This window comes from Suricata suricatta, chromosome 6 (assembly GCF_006229205.1).
Source record: "Suricata suricatta isolate VVHF042 chromosome 6, meerkat_22Aug2017_6uvM2_HiC, whole genome shotgun sequence".
NCBI lineage: Eukaryota > Metazoa > Chordata > Mammalia > Carnivora > Herpestidae > Suricata > Suricata suricatta.
The window spans coordinates 39,479,620-39,502,329 of NC_043705.1; the positions used below are offsets into that span (position 1 = coordinate 39,479,620).

Consider the following 22,710-nt stretch of genomic DNA (forward strand, 5'->3'; position numbering starts at 1 on the left):
CCTCCTCAGATCTTATTAAGTCAATAAATTTATTTGTTATAAATAAGGGTAAGTGGTTGGGGAGGAGCTGTTTATGAATGTAAACATATATTTACTTGAGGGGATAGGTTTTATCTGGTAAAATTTCTATTACAAGGGTGATAATTCCATTCTTTATATTAATCCTGATGGATACTTTGGATACTTCTCAATTCTTTTTTTTTATCTTCCCTTTCCCTTGAACTTGTTGAACATCATTTTCTTCCTGGAATTCTTGCTTCTTTTGTGTCCTATGACATGTGCTTTCCCCAGATCCTTTCCTGTCCTTCGTACCTCTCCATCCTTGGGGCTCCTTTTTTTCTGCCCATTCCTTAATTGTGATGTTCCAGTGGTTTCTTCTGTGATCCTCCTGTCTTTGTACTCCATATATTCACCCTCCATACTTTTAAAACATCAGTGGCTTAATTATAACTTATATACAAATACTTCTCAAATATGTATGTCCAATCCATACCTGAGCTTCAGGCCCATTTCTACCACCAAACATTCAGTTGCCAGGTGCCCAAGTCTGAAACTGGGCATTATTTTAATTTAAATGCTTCTCTGTCTCTTACCTTCCATACTAAATAATCGCTAAGTTCATCTGATTCAATATAATTAATATCTCCTTACTGATTTGCATATTCCCCCTTTCCCATTGACATTATTTTGTATTGTCTTAATTAACCTCCTGACTAGTTCTTGACCTTCAGTTTTGTCCTCTCCATTGTTCCTCCTCACTGCATCTAGAGGACCCTTTCTCAAACAAAAATTGCTAGCCAATACTTTGTTTCTTTGCATAAAGCTAAACGCCTTCATAATTTATACAAGGCCTTTGAGATCTGCCTTCCACGTTCCTCTCCCATCTTTCTGCCCCCCTTATAGTCGATGTGCCACTTATATTGAGCTTGAAGTTCCTCTTTCTGTTCTAGGCCTTTACACATGCTGTTCTTAAGTCTTGGATAAGTCCTTTCCCTACATTCTTTCCCTGGCTAAAGTTATTCACAGAAGTTCTCAAACTTAGAACACTTTTAAACTGTTTGTCTCAGAACGCTTTTAAACTTTTAAAAATTACTGAGGGCCCCAAAGAATTCTTGTTGATGGGGGTTATAGCTATCAATATTTTCTGTATTAAAAATTAAAAGTAAGAGATTTAAAAAGTTATTAATTGGTTTATTTTATTTTTCTAAATATGTGTATTTATTTATTTAGAGAAAGAGGGATAGAGAGTGAGCAGGGGAGGACAGAGAGAGAGAGAGGGAGAATGAGAATCCCAAGCAGGTTCTACCCTGTCAGTATGGAGTCTAATGTGGGTCTTGAACCCAGGAACTGTGAGGTTCTGAGCTAAAACCACAAGTTGAATGCTTAACTGACTGAGCCACCCAGATGCCCTTCATTGGTTGATTTTAAAGTAACAAAAATGGCAATAACAGAAAAAATAAAAATGTATTTGACGAGACAAAAAAAATTTAGTGAGAAGAGTGGCCTTGTTTTACATGTTTGCAGATGTCTTTTGCAGATGGCTCAAAAGAAGGTACTGAGGTCTCCTGTCTGCTTTTGAATTCATATTGCTCTGCAGTGTGTTGTTTTGTTTGAAGCACATGAAAAATATCTGGCCTTAGGCAGACATGTACGTATGTACTTGTTTACTAGGGCTGTCATAACAAAATATCACAAACCAAGTGGCTCAAACAGCAAACTTATGATCTTCTAGTTCTGGAGGCTGAAGTCTGAGATCAAGGGGTCAGCGTGACTGTCCTCCCTCTGCAGGTGCTGAAGAATGTTAGTTCTCTCTCCTTATTTCCGGAGGTTCTTTGGCTTGTCCCAGCAAACTTCAATCCTTATATGCTGTTCTCTGTGTGTGTGTGTGCGCGTGCAGGCACATGTGCGTGCACATGTGTATGTATGGGTGTGTGTCAAAAATTTCTGTCTATAAGGATACGAGTCATACTGGATTAGGGCCTATTCTAATGACTCATTTTAACTTACTTATTTCTTTCTAGGCTCTGTCTCCAAATAAGGTCACATTCTGAGGTACTGGGGATTAGGACTTCAACACATCTTTTTTGAAGAACAAAATTGAGAGACTATTGAATGCTGAGAATGAACTGAGGGTTGGGGGGGAGGGGGGAGGGGGGAAGACAGGTGGTGGTGATGGTGGAGGGCACTTGAGGGGAAGAGCACTGGGTGTTGTATGGAAAACAATTTGACAATAAAATATTATGGAAAAAAAAAAAGAACAAAATTGATCCCAAAGCAGTTGGAAAAGGCAGGACTTCACAAGACTCCTCTGAGAGGGTCTCCCAGTCTCCCAGAACCCCTGGATTCCATTTGGGGAAATGCTGCTTGAATCCATCCTTTGCATGTCAGCTTAGAAGTCCTCTACTTTGCAGCACCCTTCCTGATGCAAGCCTCTGTTAGATACTTCTGCAGCATCCTGAGCTTCTTCCCCTGTCACAGGATTATCATGCTTTTTTGGAATTCCTTGTTAAATAATGTATCAGTCAGCTTGGGCTGTTATAACAAAACACCACAGTATGCAGAAATCTATTTTCTATAGTTCTGGAGGTGGAAATCCAAGATCAGGATGCCGTCAGGGTTGACTTCTGGTGAGAGTTCTCTTCCTGACTAGTGGACAGCTGCCTTCTCACTGTGTCCCCACAAAGCCTTTCCTCTGTGCTTTGTGCAGGGAAGAGAGGAGGCGGAGAGAAGGGAGAGAGAGAAAGCTGGTGTCTCTTCTTATAAAGACGACAGTCTGATTGGATGAGGACCCACCTTGACGACCTCATTTAATGTTAATCACCACCCTCCACCCTAGAGGCTTTATTTCTAAATACATTGGGGATTAGGTCTTGAACATATTAATTTTGGAGGGACATAATGCAGTGCATAACAAGAGGTCACTTTACTGGACCTGACCATAAAAATTTATGATCAATTGACCACTGGTCAGGGATCATTATTTTTAGGGTGTATTTTGATCGGTATGGTAAAATATGACTTAATTTGCCTTTTGTAAGATTTAAACCTCTTATTTAGAAAAATCTCTAAACTCTCTTTGAGGGGATTGTTTAAAATAATCCTCTTAGTGCAGAAAATCTCAAAGTCACATCCTTTTGATCGGTGATCATAAAGTGTAATTTAAAAGAGTCAGTTACTAATACTTTTATTAATATGCTTAAAACCATCTTGTGGCAGATATAATTGCCAGGGTTTGTAAAAAGAAGTTTTTATAGATCCATTAGAAGTTCCTAAAATATAACTTGCTTGTAGAAATGCAAGAGACTATAGTACTGAAGGGACTTCCGTGCAGTTCTACAAAGTGTTTGGGTCATCGTAGCACTAACAGTGGGATGACTTACAGGCATTTTAACTGGGGTTTGGCGAACAGTGGACATCAACAGAATGGAAGGAGCATGGTTTATTTATTCAGGAGCAAAATGTTGAAAGGGATTCGTCTGACTGTACACAGGTAATTCTAAATGTCCTGCGCCTGCTCCCTCCCTTCTCTTTTATGTATGATTGTCAGAAGTAGTCAAATCTCAGTCGCAGCCTGTCCATGCCATTCCATGGCCACCCGCCTCCTCACATCTGTTCCTGGACCTGTCTTCTTTAGAGAGAAAGCTCTAGTGCTTCCAAGCCAAGAATGTCAGCATTAGTGAAGATCCCTGAAAACACAGATTAGAAACATATTTATTTTGAACGAAACTTCAAGTGATTTAAATTTTATTAGCTATATTTGGCGAGATGGTCACTGCTGAGGTTACTGCTCCTTTGGCTGCTGCCTTTTGAAGTCAGGATCGGCCCTTGTGGCTGACCAGGGTGGCAGGGCGTTCTGCATTCAGTCCGTTTTAACTTCCAGAAGAGGAGGGAGACACAAGGGATCGTAACTGAATGTGGTAAAGTTCTCCATCTTGTCCACTTAGATTCCTTTACAGTCATGACCCACAACAAAACGGAGAGAGTTCTGGAAAAGATTTCATCAAATTCTTACAGCCTGACTCACTCTTTTCCCCATCTCTCTCCTTTTCCAACCCAATTCTCTGCAAAACTCTCCCAAGTGTAAATCATTTTTCTGAAATTATTTATCTGTCTGACTCTCTACCTAATTGGAGATATGCCTAGATTTATGTGAATGTGATGTTGATTGTTACTTTAGGTACTTGGATTTGGAATTACTTTGGGAATTTTTTCTTGTATTTTTTTCCAGTATAGTTGACATATAGTGTTATATTAGTTTCAGTGTCTTTTTTTGGATTTTTTAATTGGTTGAATTTAAAAAACCTTTAGCAAGTAGTACTTTACTTACTAAAAATAATACTAATGCTGCTTAAGAAACTTTATTGAAATAATGTATTTTTTTCAATCAATCATTACTAATAGTCATGCATAAACTTAAAACTGGTTGAAAAAAGGAGTCCTCTATACTCACAAATGTTGAGACTTATTAACTTGTGATTTTGAGAGGTTTAATTAATGAGAGTATTAGAAACGATAAAAAATAGTAGTAATAGTTGCAAAAAAGTAATTAAAAGCCTTACTCAGGGCTTCTATGACATCTTGCTGAGTAAATAACATTGATTTTAATAACTGTACTGGCCCTTTAAAAAGTGTCCCTCCACATTGAGTACCTGTAACCCTCGCAACAACCCCTGAGATACATTGTAGCATTTCTCCATGGTATCAGAGGAGGCAAGACACAGCTAGAGAGAGAGTGGCAGCGTTGAGGTTCAAATCTGGGCAGTCAGGCTCCAGAACCCTCAGAGAGGCAAACTCTAGGGGCAGACTTGTAGGAGAGTTAGATTTTGTATTCAACCCCTTGTTACCCCAGTTTTAAAGGTTCTTCCTCTGGAACACACAGGACATTTATTCTGATTTCCTATTGCCTATGCACGCATACCAGGCCTATTCTGTATGTCACCCATGTTTCCTTCTTACTTTGCTGTCATCAAAATTTGTCAGTCTTGTTTCTCAGTCTTCACAATTGTGACATTGGTATGTTGGTTTTTATTAGAAAATACAGGCTTGATGACATGACTAGAGACAAGTAATAGCTCTTAGATGGGGAACGTGTGACAATTTATAATGTGCATGCCTCCAGAAGTCTCTAGTACACAGTAATAACAATAAAACATAATGAGGATTTCAGGTCCTATCAGTAGCTACTCTTTATTAGGTACTTACTATATGGTGTGGACTTCTGCAGGATTTCTAGTTCTTTAATCATACCGTGAGCTTGGCATTGTACACTCCATCTGTCAATAAGAACATAGGCACAGCAACCGAGTTTCTTACCCAGGATCATGGATGCATAATTTGAGCTCTCTGACTCCTGGTTTCCTCCTTCTTTCAGTCTGTCCTCTGGCTGCTCCCACAGGGCTCCTGGGACATACGTCTCAATGTGCCACATCTGGAGCTCCATCTGAGGCCGCCACTAACCCCACAGAAGAGCACAGCTTGCCTTTTTGCCACTCTTCCTTCCACCTTTTCCTTTAGGAAACTCATTATGAGAGGGGTTCTCAGTATATTCTTTTTCTTCTTTCAACACACTACACTCACTTTCTCTTATTTTTAAATTTTATTTTATATGGAATTAACATTCCAGAAATGTTGCCTTCTTTACCAGTGTTTTAATCATTTGGTTACATTTCTTTGAGGTAGTTGCACTTAATGCTTTGGAACGTCTTTCAATGTTCTAGATTTCCTTCCTGAAAATCTTAGTTTTATTTGAACAATGGGTATAAATGGCATTTTGTCACTTGTATTTTTATATTGCATGAGTGATTTGAAGCATTCAAATCTGAATTAAAATTTGTTCAGACATCAATTCATTTCTAAGTAAAGGAATAGCGAGAGGAGACTTGTCCTGGGTGACGAGCAGCTATTTTTTCAGGGATGATTAAGTGTCATAGAAACTGTCCTTTCCTTTTCTGTGCCCTTTATGGATGCCTGAGCCTGAGTCTGACATACTCTCCACAACACATCTAAAAACGTGCTGCAGATCATTTTCTAAATGTTGCACCTCCAAGTTGAGTCAACCGCTTGCGTGTGTTAAATGTGTTGCTGAGCCGAAAGTTCGGTATTTTGGGGAATGAAACAGCTTGCTCCATTAGTACTTCAGTGGTATCGCATTCCCCTTTTTTAACACTCACGCTAAAATTCTTAGTGAGAGTGTAAGTAGGCCGGCTTCTCCCCCATAAATATTGGGAACATCTGGCCATAATTTTTATATGAAGAGGTAAAGTAAGACTGTCCTGGGGCACAGTGATCTAATGATGTGAAGGTCTCCCATCTGTGCTCTTAGTCACTCCTGTCTCCCCCAAGTGCCTGTTGAATTCTCTCTGCACTCAGAATCCTCCAGTTTCAAGTATCCTTTCCAACAGGGCTTTGCTTTCTTTCTCACTCTGTGGCCTCTTAACAATGATCTCTTCCTGGCTTTGTTCCCTCTCATGTGTCAGTGCCCTGGATCATAGCTGGAGGCCTTTTTTTGCATCTAGTGGTGCAGAATTCTAGAATGCTAGAGTTGGGAGGGACATTGAGGGCTTTCTGACCCAACATCCCAACAGGTGAGAATTAGACCTAGAGATGTAAGGTGAGCTGCCACACTGGGTCTTCCCTCCTCAGAAGGATGGAGCCAGTTGATGTTAAGTCTTCTCTGTTGGAAATGCCTTTGTTTGCATTTTAACACAGACTTTAAGTACTTAGACCAGTGTTTCCTAAACTTGGCTAAGCATTCAGATCACCCCCATCTTGGTTTTGATTCTCCAAGTCTAGGCTGGGGGTCAGAAACTATACTCTTCACAGGCCCAGGGCCTGCTGATGGTTAGGGTGTGTTGGAAAACTATGTTAAACCCAGAGGCTGACTTGTAACATTGTTCATTTTGGCTAACCAGTTAGGCTAGTGGGCTGGGCAGCTTGAGGCAATCCAGCTTTTCTAGTCCACATTCATCCACTCAGAAGGCCAATGTTGAGTGGAAAACAGAGGCAGATGTCCCTAACTGAATACTAAAATGCAGAAAATGGCTCCCCAAACTCTGGTGGCCCCAAATTAATATTTGTTAACATTGAAGATATTAACATAATCATGGACCTGGGTGAAAAATAAATGCCTTTCCAAGGTGGTACTAGAATCTCTCATAAAGAAGGGCTTTTCTAGGTAAGGCACTTTAAGCAGGAGAATGAGAAGGAAACTAAAAAGGCTGCTCAACCACAACTCATGGGAGAAGCAGAGGAGAGCAGGGGTAATAGAACAGGATGAGGACAAGACTAGACAAAATAGTGAAATAAGAGCAACCCTAGAGCACAAGGTGCCTCTTCTGCAATTTTTGGTTGTGTTGCTACAGTATTAACACCCCGCCTCCTCCTCAGACCTCCAGCAAAGTGAGATGGACATCTGAATTCTAGATGGGGAACTCAGAACATAGGATTGCAAGCAGACTTGAATCAAACCAATTCAGTGAGGGAAGGTGCTTGGACTGAGGCAGGTCCATGGGTCATAGGATTGCCAGGCATTCTGTATACAGTTTAGGCCGTTATATTTCATGGCCTAATTTTATCCTGAAGCATGTATTGACTTTGTCAGGATGCCTTAAATGTCTTATATTCAGCCCTTTTCAATTAATTGAAAAATTCTGCTGTTGAACTGGGTATCCTATATTGTTATTTGCTGAATCTGGTAACCCTATCATAGGACCATAAGTGCCCTGGTAAATTTGAAGAAACCTTGGCAAGGACATTGAGCTTTCTATAAGTAGTAAGTGGGATTTCAGTCTTACCTAGATTATCTAGGGCAGAGTGATTTCAGCTGACACTGAAGTTATAACTACTACTGCCCAGTCAAATCCGGGGCCTGTCAACCTGAGTCACCATTGTCATCTAGGAACTGATAAAAAAAAAAATACCCAGGCTCTATTCCCAGGATTCAGGACCATATGGTCTGGTGTGGGATTAGTTCTCAGTATTGTTAAAGCTTACCCCAGGGAATTCTAATGTGAAGCCAGGATTGAGAATCAGTGGCTACTCCTTTGGGAAGTCATGTATATAAAACTCTGATGGGTAAGTGTCAAAGACTTGGAGTTGGGGTAGAAAAGAGGAAGGAGAATGATTCCCAGTGAGGTGGCTATTTCCACTGGAATTTTACTGACTGCTGGAAGGGCTAGATCTGGCTAAACCTGAAATATATGTCACTTGGAAATCTATGGCTTCCTCTCCTGCTATATAATTCTACAACATAAGGGAAAAAAGCCACGAGTCTCCTGTCCCACTATATCAGTCAGGCTTGAACCAAAGAAGCAGTGGTGGGAGTTAGAAATTAAGAGATTTATTGAAAGGCATTGGCTTATAGGATTGTGGGTTCTGGTAAGACAAGTTCAAAATCTGTGGGTTGTTTGGAATTCATATGACTGGGCTTCAGGATGAGCAGGCTGGAACTCTTGCACAGGAAATTAAGCTCCTTTCCATAGGCAGACTTTTTCTTCCTCAGGGAAGACTCGGCTCTGCTTTTAAGGCATTGCAGGTGACCGAGTTAGTCCCAAACTATTTAGAATAATCTCCCTGAGAGTCAACTAATGGTAGATTTAGTCACATCTACAAAATGCCTTCACAGCACACCTGGATCATTGTCTGATTGAACAGGTATAGTCCAGCCAAGTTGACACAGAAAACTAACCACCTCACCTACCTCATGCTTTTTTCTTTGAAAAATATATGACATAAAATTTACCATATTAACCTTTTAAAAGTGTACATTACAGTAGAGGTGCCTCTATGCACACTGTAGTGCATAGATCTCTAGAAAAGTTTCATTTTATGAAACTAAAACTCTATGCCCTTTATTTAAAAAATTTTTTTCAAAGCTGTGAAGGATTATTTATTTATTTATAACTTAAAAAGTTGAATTTAATCCATGTTAGTTGACATGTATTTAGTGATTTATCACTTACACAGAACACCCAGTGCTCATCACAGGTGCCCTCCTTAACACCCATCACCCATTTAGCTCATCTCTCAGCCCAACACCCCTCCAGCAGCCTGCAGATTGTTCTCTGTATTTAAGAGTTATGGTTTGTTTCCCTCTCTGTTTTTATCTTGTTTTTACTTCTTTTCCCTTATGGTCACTTGTTTTGTTTCTTAAACTTCCACATATGACTGACTGACTTATTTTGCTTAGCATAATGCATTCTAGTTCCATTCCTATTGTTGCAAATGGCAAGATTTCATTCTTTTTGATCACTGAGCAATATTCCATTGTGTGTGCATGTGTGTGTCTGTGTGTGTGTGTCTGTGTTTGTATGTGTGTGTATGTATGTGTGTATATATATATATATATATATTTATTTATTATATCTTCTTTATCCATTCTTTGGTTGATGAACATTTGGGCTTTTTCCATAATTTGGCTGTTGTTGATAGTGCTGCTGTAAACATTGGAGTGCATGTGCCCTTCGAATTAGCATTTCTGTATCCTTTGGATAACCTAGTAATACAGTTGCTGGGTCATAGGGTAGTTTTATTTTTAACTTTTTGAGAAACCTCCATACTGTTTTCTAGAGTGGCTGCACCAGTTTGCATTCTTACCAGCAGTGCAAAAGGCTTCCTCTTTCTCTACATCCTTACCAACATCTGTTGTTTCCTAAGTTGTTAATTTTAGCTATTCTGACAGGTGTGAGGTGGTATCTTATTGTTCTTTTGATTTATATTTTTCTGATAGTAAGTGATGTTGAAAATCATTTCATGTGTCTCTTGGCCATCTGGATGTCTTCTTTGGAAAAGTGTCTATTTATATCTTTTTCCCATTTCTTCACTGGTTTATTTGTTTTTTGGGTGTTGAGTTTTATAAAGTCTCTATAGATTTTAGATAGTAACCCTTTATCTGATATATCATTTGCAAATATCTTCTCCCATTCCGTTGGTTGCCTTTTAGTTTTGCTGATTGTTTCCTTCACTGTGCAGAAGCTTTTTATCTTGATGAGGTCCCAATAGTTATTTTTCCTTTTGTTTCCCTTGACTCCAGAGATATCTTGAGTAAGAAGTTGCTGCAGCCGAGGTCATAGAGGTTTCTATCTGTTTTCTCCTCTAGGATTTTGATGGCTTCCTGTTTTATGTTTAGGTCTTTCATCCATTTTTTAATTTTTGTGTATGGCGTAAGAAAGTGGTCTAGGTTCATTATTCTGTATGTCTGTGTCCAGTGTTCCCAGCACTATTTGCTGAGGAGACTGTCTTTATTCCATTGGATATTCTTTCCTGTTTTGTCAAAGATTAGTTAGTTGGTCATATATTTGTGGGTCCATTTCTGGGCTCTCTATTCTTTTCCATTGATCTGAGTGTTTGATTTTGTGCCAGTACCATACTGTCTTGATGATTAAAGCTTTGTAATACGGCTTGAAGTCCGGAATTGTGATGCCTTTTCAACATTACTTTGGCTATTTGTGTTTTTTTTTTAAGTTTATTTATTTGCTTTGAGAGAGAAAGGGAGAGAGGCAGAGAGAGAAGGAGAGAGATAATCCAAAGCAGGCTCTTCACTGTCACCACAGAGATGGATATGTGGCTCCGTCTCAGGAACCATGAGATCATGATGTGAGCCAAAACCAAGAGTTGGAGATTTAACCAACTGAGCCACCTAGATGTTCCTTAAACTCTCTGTCCTTTAAACAACACCCCCTCACGTTCCCCACTACCCCCTGCCTACTTCAAACTTGTAATCTTTTTCCTAAAACACCTTTGAAGCTGCCGGAGTGCAACAATTCAAAGCAGAAAGAAGAAATACACTGTAAGGTAACCTGGCTATGGTGTCCTGTTGTTGGTTACTACTCATCCAGTCAGTGTGGCCTTGGCAGCAGCACAGGAATGATGCGAGACCCAGGCTTGGTACCTGGCTCTCCTATTCCTGGTGGAGAGATCCAAAGGAAGAAAAAAGGCCTGAAAAGAAATGAAAGACAAGGAGCTGAGATCCTGCTTAGAGGTTAGGGAAAAAAACAAGTGCACAAAGGAAGCTGGAGACTTATTTATAATTTTGTTTGGGCAGTTGGGTGTGAGGCCCCAGTTTTAATTAAAAATGTGCTTAGGTTTCCTTTCTTTACTGCATCGGTGGTGTCAATGACCTTGAGGTTGTGAGTGTGATTTGAGTCTTTAGCTTCACTATTTCACAAGAACAGATTTCACCCCTTACCCCGGAGAGTCCTCTTAGATGCTGTCCTGACTGCAGGCACAGAGGAATGTAAACAACTCAATCCAAAATTTATTCCTAATATGGGGAGAAAAAGTCTTTCTCAGATTCACCCTTCCTGATGATATGTGTTCTTTGCAGAATGAAAACACCCTGGGTCAAGGGTTAGAAGGCACCCATACGTGTATCTGGTTCCATCATCAGCTAGTTGTGACTTCCTTTGCTCTTTGCTGAAATGGTGAAGTCGCTTGAATTGGAAGGTGGCTTCCAGCCCACAGGCTCCATGATCCTAAAGGGTCATAAATGTCTGGGGTAAATAGTCACAAAGTGGTTAGTTGGGTCCCTTGTATTTTCTGGGATTGCAGGCTTACGTTTACCACATTATGTCTGGATCAATTCCTGTGCAAGAGTGATATGAATCGTTAAGTCAAAGAGTTTCAACTTTACTTTATATTTGAACAGTAATATTATTGACCAAACCTGGGGCACTTTTGAGAGTGAAAGGGGGATACTCTTACGATTTCTGTCACAATAGTGGCTGTAAATTGGGACTCTCCTGGGGAAACTGAAACCCAAGGTCCCCTGGATGGAGGGCAATGAGAACCACTGAATAGATTTGGTCAGGGAAATGATTTAGTTTTTCTTAGATTGCTCTAATAATTAAACAAGAAAATATACATCAGTATATGTGGAAAAGCAAAATATACTTGTTAGTTTTGCTTAAGGAAGATTCATCTGCTACCAAACATTAGAAGATTAGGTGAAGAAGGACCAGCAGCAAGGAGCTCAGTAGAAGACTACCAGAATGGTCCAGGCAAGAGGTGATGGGGGTGGGCGGGAGGGGGTAGACCTGTTCTGGGAAAAGGCCCAGGAATTTGTAATCTTAGGCAATCAGAAGTCATGATAGCAAGGAAGATGAAGCCTACTCGAGCTGTTCAGAAGAAAATCATTAACTATACATAATAAATAAAGAGAATAGCCCCATCGTGGGGAAGAGCACTGGGTGTTTTATGGAAACCAACTTGGTAATAAACTATATAAAAAATGTCATAATTTACTGACTTTAAACTTAGGGGTTGGTTCTGAATAATCATTTATTATTCAGCAGCACAAAAAAAGGCATCAACTCCCTGAACTTTGAGATTCTGCTCCTGCCTTTTCTCAAAATAGAACCATTTGATAGCTTTCTCAGTCGAATGCCCTCACTTAAAGTTAGGCCAGTCTGAGAGATGAATTGGATAAATGTTTCTGGAGATATTTGGTCATGGGACTGTATTATTAGGACTTGTAAAGCATGTCTAATTTACTTAATGGATTATAATGTCTTGGAAATGGCTATAATGATCTATTTACACAGAATGCCTGAGTGCACAGACCATTTGTATAAATAAGCAATTATGTTCCCTGCTGTCAGGATATTTTGGCCTGAAGATCAGTTACCTGATGCCTTTCCTCTATACTGTTAATTCGGGTAGTGATTATATCCTGCATATTATAAATCCTCAAATAATCATTATGAATAGCAGCTGTTTGGGGCTTAGCTATTTTTATCCAGGTATAAAATTCTTCCTGCAAAATTTTATTTAAGATGGGAAGTGATATGGAGGAGTCCAAAGGAACATTCTTGGGTCTGTTTTATGTGCAGTCCTGATATGTCCTGAAGCACGTGTGTGTTCCTTTCTTTTTCTTTTTTAGGAAAGGAATGAAAAAAAAAATACTTAGGCTAATGTCATTTGCTGGGAGTGCCTTATCCCTAACCTGGGATCTTCTAGTGTCTGCAGATTTAAAGCTCTATTCACCAGCAGTTCTTTGCTGCCTGTCTGTAGTATTGACCAGAATGCTGAAGGAGGCCTGATAGGGTTACGTTGGAGAAGTCTTTTCCCCTTTATCTGACTGGTGTACATCAAAGGGTCCTAACTGCATTTTTATAGTGTATGTCATAAACAGGAAATATATTTGAAATAAATGACATGAAGGAAAAAGAAGATAGGATAATACAACAGAGTCAGAAGCAAGGTTAGTTCACAAAGGAATATCCTAAAGTCCTGTGCTGTGGTCACAGGTGGGCTATAACTTGGCCTTTAAATCTTCTAACAGCCAACTGGAACGGGAAGGATGACATGAACAACTTTTACAGAATCTGTTAAGTAAAGTCAAGGTAGTTATGTAGGTGAACAAAATTATTTCTGATTCTGAACTCAGAAAATTTCCTTTATGTTCTTTTAGAAAGGACACTGAAATGTGATAAAAAGTAGCTTTGATAATATTATTCCACACCATTATTGAAAGATAAGGTGTTTTACTTGCCAAACAGGTTTTGGGTGAATTCCTACCATTCTCTAGTTTGTATTAAGATCTCCCTATCTGTGCCCATTGATACCTGGTATTAAGTCTGGTTGGCCCTCAGGGGAAGGGGTTATCACTTTTGCTCTCCCATGAACAAACGATCCTGTGATTCTTCCAGTAGTTTTAGTGTTCTCTGATCCCTGGGGTGGGTGACACGTGAAGTATGTATTAGCTTCCTGTTGCTGCTGTAATACACTAGAACAAACTTAGTGGCTTTAAATAATGCAAATTTATTATCTTATAGTTTTAGAGGTCAGGAATCCAAATGGGTTTCATGGGCTCAAATAAAGATCATAAGGGCTTGAATGTTCTTGACTTGTCTTTCCATCTGGAAGTTGTCTGCATTCATTGGCCTCTGGCCTTCTTCAACAATTGTATCACTTCGGCCTCTGCTTCCACAGTAACATCTTTTCTGACACTGACCCTCTATTTCCCTTTGTTCCTTATAAGAGCATTGTGATTACATTGGGTCCATCTGGACAATCCAGGGTAGTCTTCCCATCTCAAGAAATTTAACTTAATCACATCTGCAGAATTCCTTTTACCACATGGGAGAACACATTCACAGGTTTCTGAGGTTCAGATGTGGATAACTTAGGGTGGAGGTGTCTATTATTCTGCCAGTCACCCAAGAGAATAGAAAACAGGAAGGCTGGGTTGTGTACGATCCTGCGCTGTATGAGTATACTTGGCAAGAGTTTCATACAGGGTCCAGACAGAAAAACGGCTGTGCCAGATAGTTCAGTAGAGGAAACTCTATTGAATAAGGGGAAGTAGATATAGAGTTGCTTTAGGAGCAGAAAACAAGGGAAGGTAGCTTAACTGAGAGATGAACTGCTGAAGATGCTGCTAGCATCTCTAGGGAGGAGGGACAACAGGAGGAGATAGTGCTACCAATGCCCAGTCACCTGGCTGGAGCCGAAAACTTGGAGAAGGTGTGTCTGGTAGGAACTGAGGTCATGGAAGAGGCATAGGCACCCCTGGAGACATTGTCTGCAGTGAGGGAAGTGGAAGAAATACCCTGGCTTCTTTCTCTCCCCAACTGCCCATTCCCCACTAACCTTGGCTAAACTATGTCTTGGCAAAACTAACCAAAAGCTAGTAGGGAAAGGGCTATGGAAGCTGTAGTTGGCAAGCTTCTGTGATACAAAGCCTGAGAGGCGACAGACAGGCTCTTGATCTGAAAGCAAATGAAAAATTGGCCCACATGTCACACATAGTAAGATATCCACATATAAATAACACGGGGAAGATGTCTGTTGCCATTTTCGTTTAACCTGCACATAAATTCTGCTCTTAATACAGTGAAGGAAAGAGGTGGTTGTGTGTGGGGAATTGGGGTCTGGGGGGAGAGTATAAGCAACTGATTTTCACTCCAGTAGGATTTTTCCAGGGACTAGACTTGAAAAGATTTTCAGCCACTTCGTAAAGGGCATGTTTATTTTTATGAGACTGAATGGATCATTTGTTTTCTCTGCTCTTGCATCTTAGCTCGCTCTCTTTTCTCTTTCTCCCCTCGGCTTCCACTCATTCCCTCTCTTTCTTTTCCCCCTTCTTCTTTTCCCTCCCTTTCCTTTTCATGCTCCCCCTCTTCTCATTCCCAGACCCTTTTTTAATTTCATTTCTAAAAACACAGGTTTTATTAGTCAACCAACACCTTCTTCTAAGCAGCCTTACTGATGACTGTCTTCTCCTTTCCTACCTTGCCTCCTAGTCCATATACTGATTGCAGTGTCCTCAAGGCTGGGGACTATAGAATTATTTTCATTACATCTCTTTTTAACCTTCTGTCTTAAGAAGCATTTTAGGACCTCTACTGGTGCACAGATTGCTGGTATTGAACTTACCTTATGCCCAGTTATCTGGATTCCTTTCTACCTTCAACTCTCCAGTATTTCCTTCCACATTCCAAAGTGTCTTTCATTTTCATTCTTAATGTCCACTTTCCAGGGAGATGTTGGGGTTCATGTATAAAGCTCAACACTAAGAGTGGGGCTTTGGTTCTAAAATAAAAGGAGCACACAACATAAAACTATATGCTTCTACTGAGATTATAAGCATTGTTCAGATGTCATTGACTATAAACTTAAAATGGTTTGGACTCCATGCTAGAAAGAAATGAGGAAGAGATTTTTCATGAAAGTGACCTTCTGGGGGTGCCTGGGTGGCTCAGTCAGTTAAACGTTTGGCTTCAGCTCCGTTCATGATCTCGCGGTTCGTGTGTTCGAGCCCATGTCGGGCTCTGTGCTGACAGCTCAGAGCCTAGAAGCCTGCTTCGGATTCTGTGTCTCCCTCTCTCTCTGACCCTCCCCTGCTTGCACTGTCTCTCTCTGTCTCTCAAAAATAAATTAAAAAAAAAAAGAAAGTGACCTTCTGATAGAAATTGAATCCTTCAATGCAGTCATCGTTAGCCAGTTATTCTCATTTAATAATACCTGGAGTAATTGGTTGATTTATTTTGGGACCTCTGTGGCAGAATGCTGAACTAGTCATATTCCTCAGCATTAGTGTTGCTCTGGATCTGAAGCCTCAGGAGAGCCAGGACATATAGAGTCTCATTCCAGACTTGCTAGGTTTCAGTCTTGGCTTGATCACTTACCAGCTGTGTAACCACTCAGTTTCCTTAACTGTAAAATAAGGATAATAATAATATTTGCATCCCCGTGCTGTTGAAAGAAATAAGTCAATGTAAAGCTCTTCTAACAATGCCAGGTACACAATAAGGGCCCCAAAAAGTATTTGCTCCTTATTTTCTTTTATTTTTCCCCCGTCCTTTCTGATAGCCACTTCCATAGGCACCTGTTTCTACTATGTTTGTGTTTGTAACTAAGTCTATATTCTTCTAAAGTATGTAGTGTCATGCATGTTTGTGTGTGTGTGTGTGTGTGTTTGATTTGGCTTTAGGCTATACATTTTGTTCTATTTTTGTGTATCCCGTTAGCTACATTTATGTCTAGTTCATCACTTCTCCCTGCTTCATAGCATGTGATAGTGTATGTCTATCACATTTACTTATCCAGTGACCTAATGGTGTCACCTGAGATGCCTCTAATTCCCTACCACAAACCACTCCATGACAAGCACACTTGTACAAGAAATGCAATCACGGGGTCACAAGGCATTCACAGTCTCACTATAAATAAACCAGGTCACTTTCCAGAATGGCTATAGCAGTTTATACTCTTTTCAGCAAGGCACAAGAGTTCCTGGTTTGACATAACTTCCATATCACGAAACACTAAGTTGGTTTCTAATTTGGTATAACGTGGTATTTTATACAATGATTTTCAGTTCTTTGATTATATATGGGACTGTACACCTGGTCTTTTGCTTTTTGAGCCGATAGATTTCCTTCTGTGTATTGTTCATGTACCTTGATCTTCTGCTTCCAGGAAAGATGGAGTGCTTGCAACAGACCAGTGCTCTCAACAAGGGTTAAGAAGTTTAGAAAAGCCACATTAAGACAAAGTTTAAGGGCATTGATGTCCTTCTGAGGCAATCAATATTTAACGTGACAAAATCTCAGGACAAAGGGAGGTGAATGAATGTTCTGCAGCCGCTTTTATTCTTGGGGCTTTTGGCAATTATAAGTGTGGGCCATATTTACTTTAGACTTCTGGCAGCTAGAACTGTGAGAGAATAAATTTATATTGTTGTAAGCTGCTTGGTTTATGGTAATTTTTTACAACAGTCACAGGAAACTAATACATGTTATATTATGAAATCATCTGTATGCCACCTGTTCTACTAGCAAGCATCCTAGTGCTTTTGTGCAGAGATGGGAGGTCTTCCTTAAATACTCCTTAAAGGTCACTGGAATGTATCTTCAGGGAGTCTGAGAATGAGCTCTTTTTGTTACTCATCTGTGGCTTCCTGTTGCGATCTGCTGGGTCTGAATGACGCCATTCCCCAGCCTGACACATCTGTCCTAGGAAGTGAGCATCTGCAAAAGTGACTGCTACCAGTGTCAGAAAATACTATAACGGAGAGCAGAATCCACAACTGCTACTCGCTGTGGCTAATTTCAGAAACCACATGCCCTACATTGCACAATTCCAAGGAAATGCCATTTATGTTTTTTGTACATGAAAGATAGTCCCTCAGGGCAGTCCTTGCATAGCCCTTCTGGGTTTCCCTACAGAACCAGCTCCTTTACCTAGCACCACATCTCAGGTCCCAATGCAGTTCCTATTGTTTGGAGTAAGTTTGAGCACCCCCATTATAGTCCAGAATCAAAATAGTATGAAAAAAAAAAAACAAAAAAAAAGAAAAGGAGAAAGAAAAATTTCTCCCTGAGACCTATCTAACGCTCACCTTCTCAGTTTTCTGGCTCAGGATCAGCTTCGTCTGGTTAATGATGGAAATACCTTCACTTTTTTGAGATAACCTCATCTCCAACCCACTGTAACCTCACCCTGGAGTGCCCAAAGCCAATATCATCAAAATTCAGCTGCACAAATGCACCTCATTTCTCACAGCTGAGTCATTTAGTCTTGTGGTCATTCACTTCAGATTGTAGTAGCTGTCTCCAAAATTGTGTCATTAATGCCTTTTTTTCCTGAACATTCATGTTAATCCCACACTAAGAGGTAGAGAATATTCTTCTGCTCCTTTCATCTGGTGTCGTCTTTAATGCCTTGATCACTAGAGAATTGCAGAGGTGATGTGCCAGCCGCCCTCTAAGCAGCCCTGTGAGAAGTCCAACTTTAAAGATATTTAGACTGAGCTTTGCCTAGTCTAGTCCATTTCTTTGTATGATCATTCTAATAGCTTTTCTGTCTATTTTATGTCAGCTTTTGGGTGTTTGTCAGCATGCAAATAAGATATATATATATATATATATATATATACCCTTCACTAGAACAAGTAATAATATACCCATAGAGCAATATCTAAAGCAATACTTAGAAAAGGAGCACTTCTTAGAAACAAAAGCCCACAGAAATATATCCTTGATTCTACTGTGAAAAAATTTTCTTTTCTAAAACGCTTGCAATCAGATTAATAGTTTCTTCTCACTTTTCTCCGAGTAGGAACTTGCTTTTGCATTGTATTTAGTTAAGAGTCTATTTAGTTAGTTTTCTCTGAACAAATAAAGAAGTTTGCCTCCAAAGAGTAGTCACATTTCTACCTCTTTTAAGACTCGCAGTCTATGCAGCTTTGGAACAATAATTATTTCCTTTTCTATCACTTCCATCAAGATTTTTAAAGCCTTGGGAATGATGGCTAGGGCACCATGTTACACTTACATGCCTGTACACTGAAGTTTCATTCTGAAAAACATTTAAAAAATAAAGGTGGCATTGCATTGCTCTCAATGGTTGATTATTTCTAGAAAATGTTAATGCAAAGACAAAGTGAAGGAAAAAGCAGAGACATGGAGCAGGTATGAAAAGGGCTCTCTCCCAAAGGGAAGCAATTTCAGAAGTATAAAAACCAAAATGAAGATATGGAACTTCATTTCTAATCTCTGTCTTCTTCCTCATATTCCTCTTTGTTGCTACACAGCCTTCACAAACACATCATCAAGACTACGGTGTAACTCAGGCATAATTTTAGACTTAATTGTTAGAAATGAATTTCAAATTTCCAAATATCTGGAATTTTCCATAAAAAAATAACCTACTCCTTGAGAGATAATCCCAGTGGTTCCTTAAGGTATCTCCTAGGGGACAGTATTTACACTGTCAAATTTGTCACCATAATTCCTGGCTCTATCCTGAGTCTTTTGAAGATAAATTGAGTTCACTCTTAAGTTGTATAAATTAATGTTCATTTTGTCCAAATTATACTTATATAATGAAGGCAATAACAACTGTTTGTAATTTATTAGCATAAATTAAAAAGTTATTCTTAATGTCTTGTTTTCAAATTATTTCTAAGGGTGAATTACCAACTTGCCTCAAACATTGAGTTTATATTTATTGTTGATGCCTGACCAAAAATAGACACTTTTCAAAGAAGTAACAAAAGCTCTAAAAACATCTGTTTTATAATTGAGTATGTAATTATAGATAAAAATGTCAAAAATCAAGAATGCAATTTGCTTACGAACCTTCAAAATCCCAAGCATATACTAAGCAATAATTAACAATAAACTAAGAATAATGAAAAAGAAAAATTGGTGTGTCTCCAAAAAAAAAAAAAAAAGAAGTTATTAAACCCTTCTAAACCCACAGGCAGAAACAGGGACAATGATAAAAATTTTTTTCCGCTTATTTCTCCTTAGAAGTGCAAAATTAATGTATTTTCCCTTTTCATAGGCTTCTAACTGACTGATAGTTGTCACTTCATAAAGTTGTAGGTATAAGAGAGCCAATTTTAGGAATTCATGAGACTAGGAACAACATTTAATTGAACCAGTAGATTAGCAGTTGAAATAAACAACATCTAAAACAGAAAAGCATGTGAAATCTAATAGAAAATGACAAAGTACACCAGTCTACTCATCAAAACATTTTAATCATAGCTATATTAAAGCTCTATCAAAGATCGGAATCACCAGTAGATCTGTTACTCCCTCCCCTCAGTCTCTCTCTTACATCATTTGTTCGTGATTCACAGAATGTCTGGTAAACTTTGATTCAATGCCAGATGTTGTGCATGAAAAATTGTAGAGAGTCTGGATAATGTTTTCTTCTTCAAGAGAAGCTTAGCCTTTTCTGTAGCTAGATAGATAAAATAGAAGCTGACCACCTTATTCCAATCTAATCACCATCTAAGTTGTGTCAAGGTCGAATTACAGTTTTCACAAGGCCCTCTGTACCTCTGCATGCCTCTGCTCCTAAGGTAAGTACCCCAGGGTTCCAAGTGAAAAGTTGTTTGTGTTTACCTTGTGACTATAGACCTCTTATCTGTATTCCCCCAGATCACTGGCCTGCTGAAAATTCCACTATGTTCTGGGAGCTTTTCTGCTTGGATTCTTAGCTTTGTGCCCATTTAGCATCAACACTTAGTATTCAACAAACATCTTAAGAAGAAAACTGGCAGTGTGTTGAGTTCATTTCTCCACTCCTCCCTTCTCAAAAGGCTTCTGACCCCTCAAGGCTCTATGTTTTGTTTTTCAGGCTTTACTGGTTTCTGTCTTAGTAACAGTTCTCCGTCTCTGAGGGATAATCCACTCCATAACTCTCTCCTAACTTCTGATGGCTGTGGGAAATCCTTAGTATTCCTTGACTTGGAGATACATCACTCAAATCTCTGCCTCTGTCTTCATTCATTTCTTCTCTTCTGTGTGTTGTTCCCCTTCTTTCATGAGGAGACTTACCATTGGTTTTAACATCCACTAGGGTAGTTGAGATGGCATCATTTTGAGATCCTTAACAAAGTTCATATACAAAGATCTTTTTTTCAAAATTAAGTCACATAAATGGGTTCTGGGCAAACAAAATTCTTTTTTGGGTAGGGAACACTCAACTCATGATAGGACATAAATATAAGTAATTGTCCATATTGATATTATGAAGATAGCAATAGAGTCTCCTGTGGCATAAGTGATGATTTAGGAGACATAATTCAAGACATGTAAAAGTTATGATTATTGAAATGACAGGAGGTTGTGTGTATATCTGTGAGTGTATGTGCTAGGGAAAGTTTCCAAGATTCAGACAACACACTATGATAGAGTCCCAAATCCACAATCTCATACTTTTTTACTTTTTGTCTTTATCTTGAAAGAGAAGAAAAGTGGAAGAATAATAAAGAAAATAGGAAGATAGATAAATAGAAAGAGAGTAGAATTCATGCTTTAGTTGGAAACTGACTAAATGTGTTATATGTTGATAACCTGTTACTTACTATTTAGTTGTAGAATTTATTTTCATTTTCTATCACATTATCTCCTATTTTATAATTTTGTTGTTTCTGCCTATCATGCCTCACCCAATTAGATTCTAAACAAGGTAAGTGCAGAAGCCAGACCATAGTACTGCTCCCAGTACCAAAACCTTTCTAGTTATCTGGTCAGGGTTGAAATCCAAGGGCATATTCAGTGGGGGATTCAGGGAGCTCAGTTCCCTCTGTGTACCTAGAATAAGGGTTTCCCCAGGGTTACCCCTTGGTCTGTAAGGTATTTTTTAAAATGTTTTTTAAATTTATTTTTGAGAGAGAGAGACAATGTGATCAGGGGAGGGTCAGAGAGAGAGGGAGACAGGCTCCAGGCTCTGAGCTAGCTGTCAGCACAGAGCCTGATGTGGGACTTGAACCCATGAACCGTGAGATCATGACCTGAGCCCGGAGCTGGATGCTCAACCAACTGAGCCACCCAGGTGCCCCTATAAGGTATTTTTTTCTCTCTTGCTAGTGGCTCCTGCTTGCTAGAGGTTGAATGGAGACTTATTCTGCAAGTCATGTGAAGATAATATTACTTTATTTTCCTGATTCACTATTATTCTCTAACTTCTGTATTTAGAGAGTAGAGGTGAATCCTCATTATAGTTTGCATTTTTAGAGGGCCTAAAGTCCATGACTACTCTGATCTAAATGTAATACACTCTATTCAATGTGAGTCACCTTCTGGGCTCTGAGTCTATACCATTGACTACAGGTTTTGCTCAAGTCTTCCCACAAGGATTTCATGCTTATACAGCATCAGAAATTCAGTCATAGTAGCACTTACTAGAAACTTTGTGTTTTTCTCTTGAATGTGAAACCATTTATTTTCATGTTTTCTAATATGTCCTGTCTCTTTAAAATTTGTTTAGCTATTTGTTTAGTAAGCATTTTAAATATTGCTTCTGTGTGCCAGGCTCTGTACCAGGTGCAACAGATTAAGAGACAGGGAGTTCATGCCTTGCCTCTTGAGGCTTACAGACACTAAAGTGGACAGTTATGATTAACATGATACTGTTAGGGAGAGGCACTGGGTATCAAAAGCCAACAACTTTCTTCCGGGTTAAGTGATATAGAAATGACTCTTGGGAGTAGGTGATGTCCAAAAGGAGTTTTGGAGAATGGAGGAGAAATATTCAAGTCATGAGCAAGGAGGTGGGTAAAGGGCATTGTAAGTAGAGAGCAGAGTAAGAACAAAGATATAGAAGCAAAGCACAGTTTTCCTTGTGCAGGGAAGGATAAACAACTTGTTTTTAGCTGGAGTAGAGAGTGAAAGGAAATGATGGAATCTGTAGTGGTCTGCTGAGGCCAAATCTCGAGTTCCTATCTACTATGTTGAAGAATTTGAACCA

General features: G+C 39.3%; 1 long non-coding RNA gene across 1 annotated transcript; it reads right to left on the bottom strand.

The window, feature by feature from the left end:
• Positions 1-3,471: 3,471 nt before the first annotated feature.
• On the bottom strand, positions 3,472-16,009 carry LOC115294816. The gene is made up of 4 exons (XR_003910156.1): positions 15,964-16,009; positions 15,376-15,531; positions 10,797-10,935; positions 3,472-3,686 (listed from the first exon to the last, which is right to left on the bottom strand). It is a non-coding gene; the product is annotated as an uncharacterized LOC115294816 (long non-coding RNA).
• Between the last annotated feature and the right edge of the window lie 6,701 nt (positions 16,010-22,710).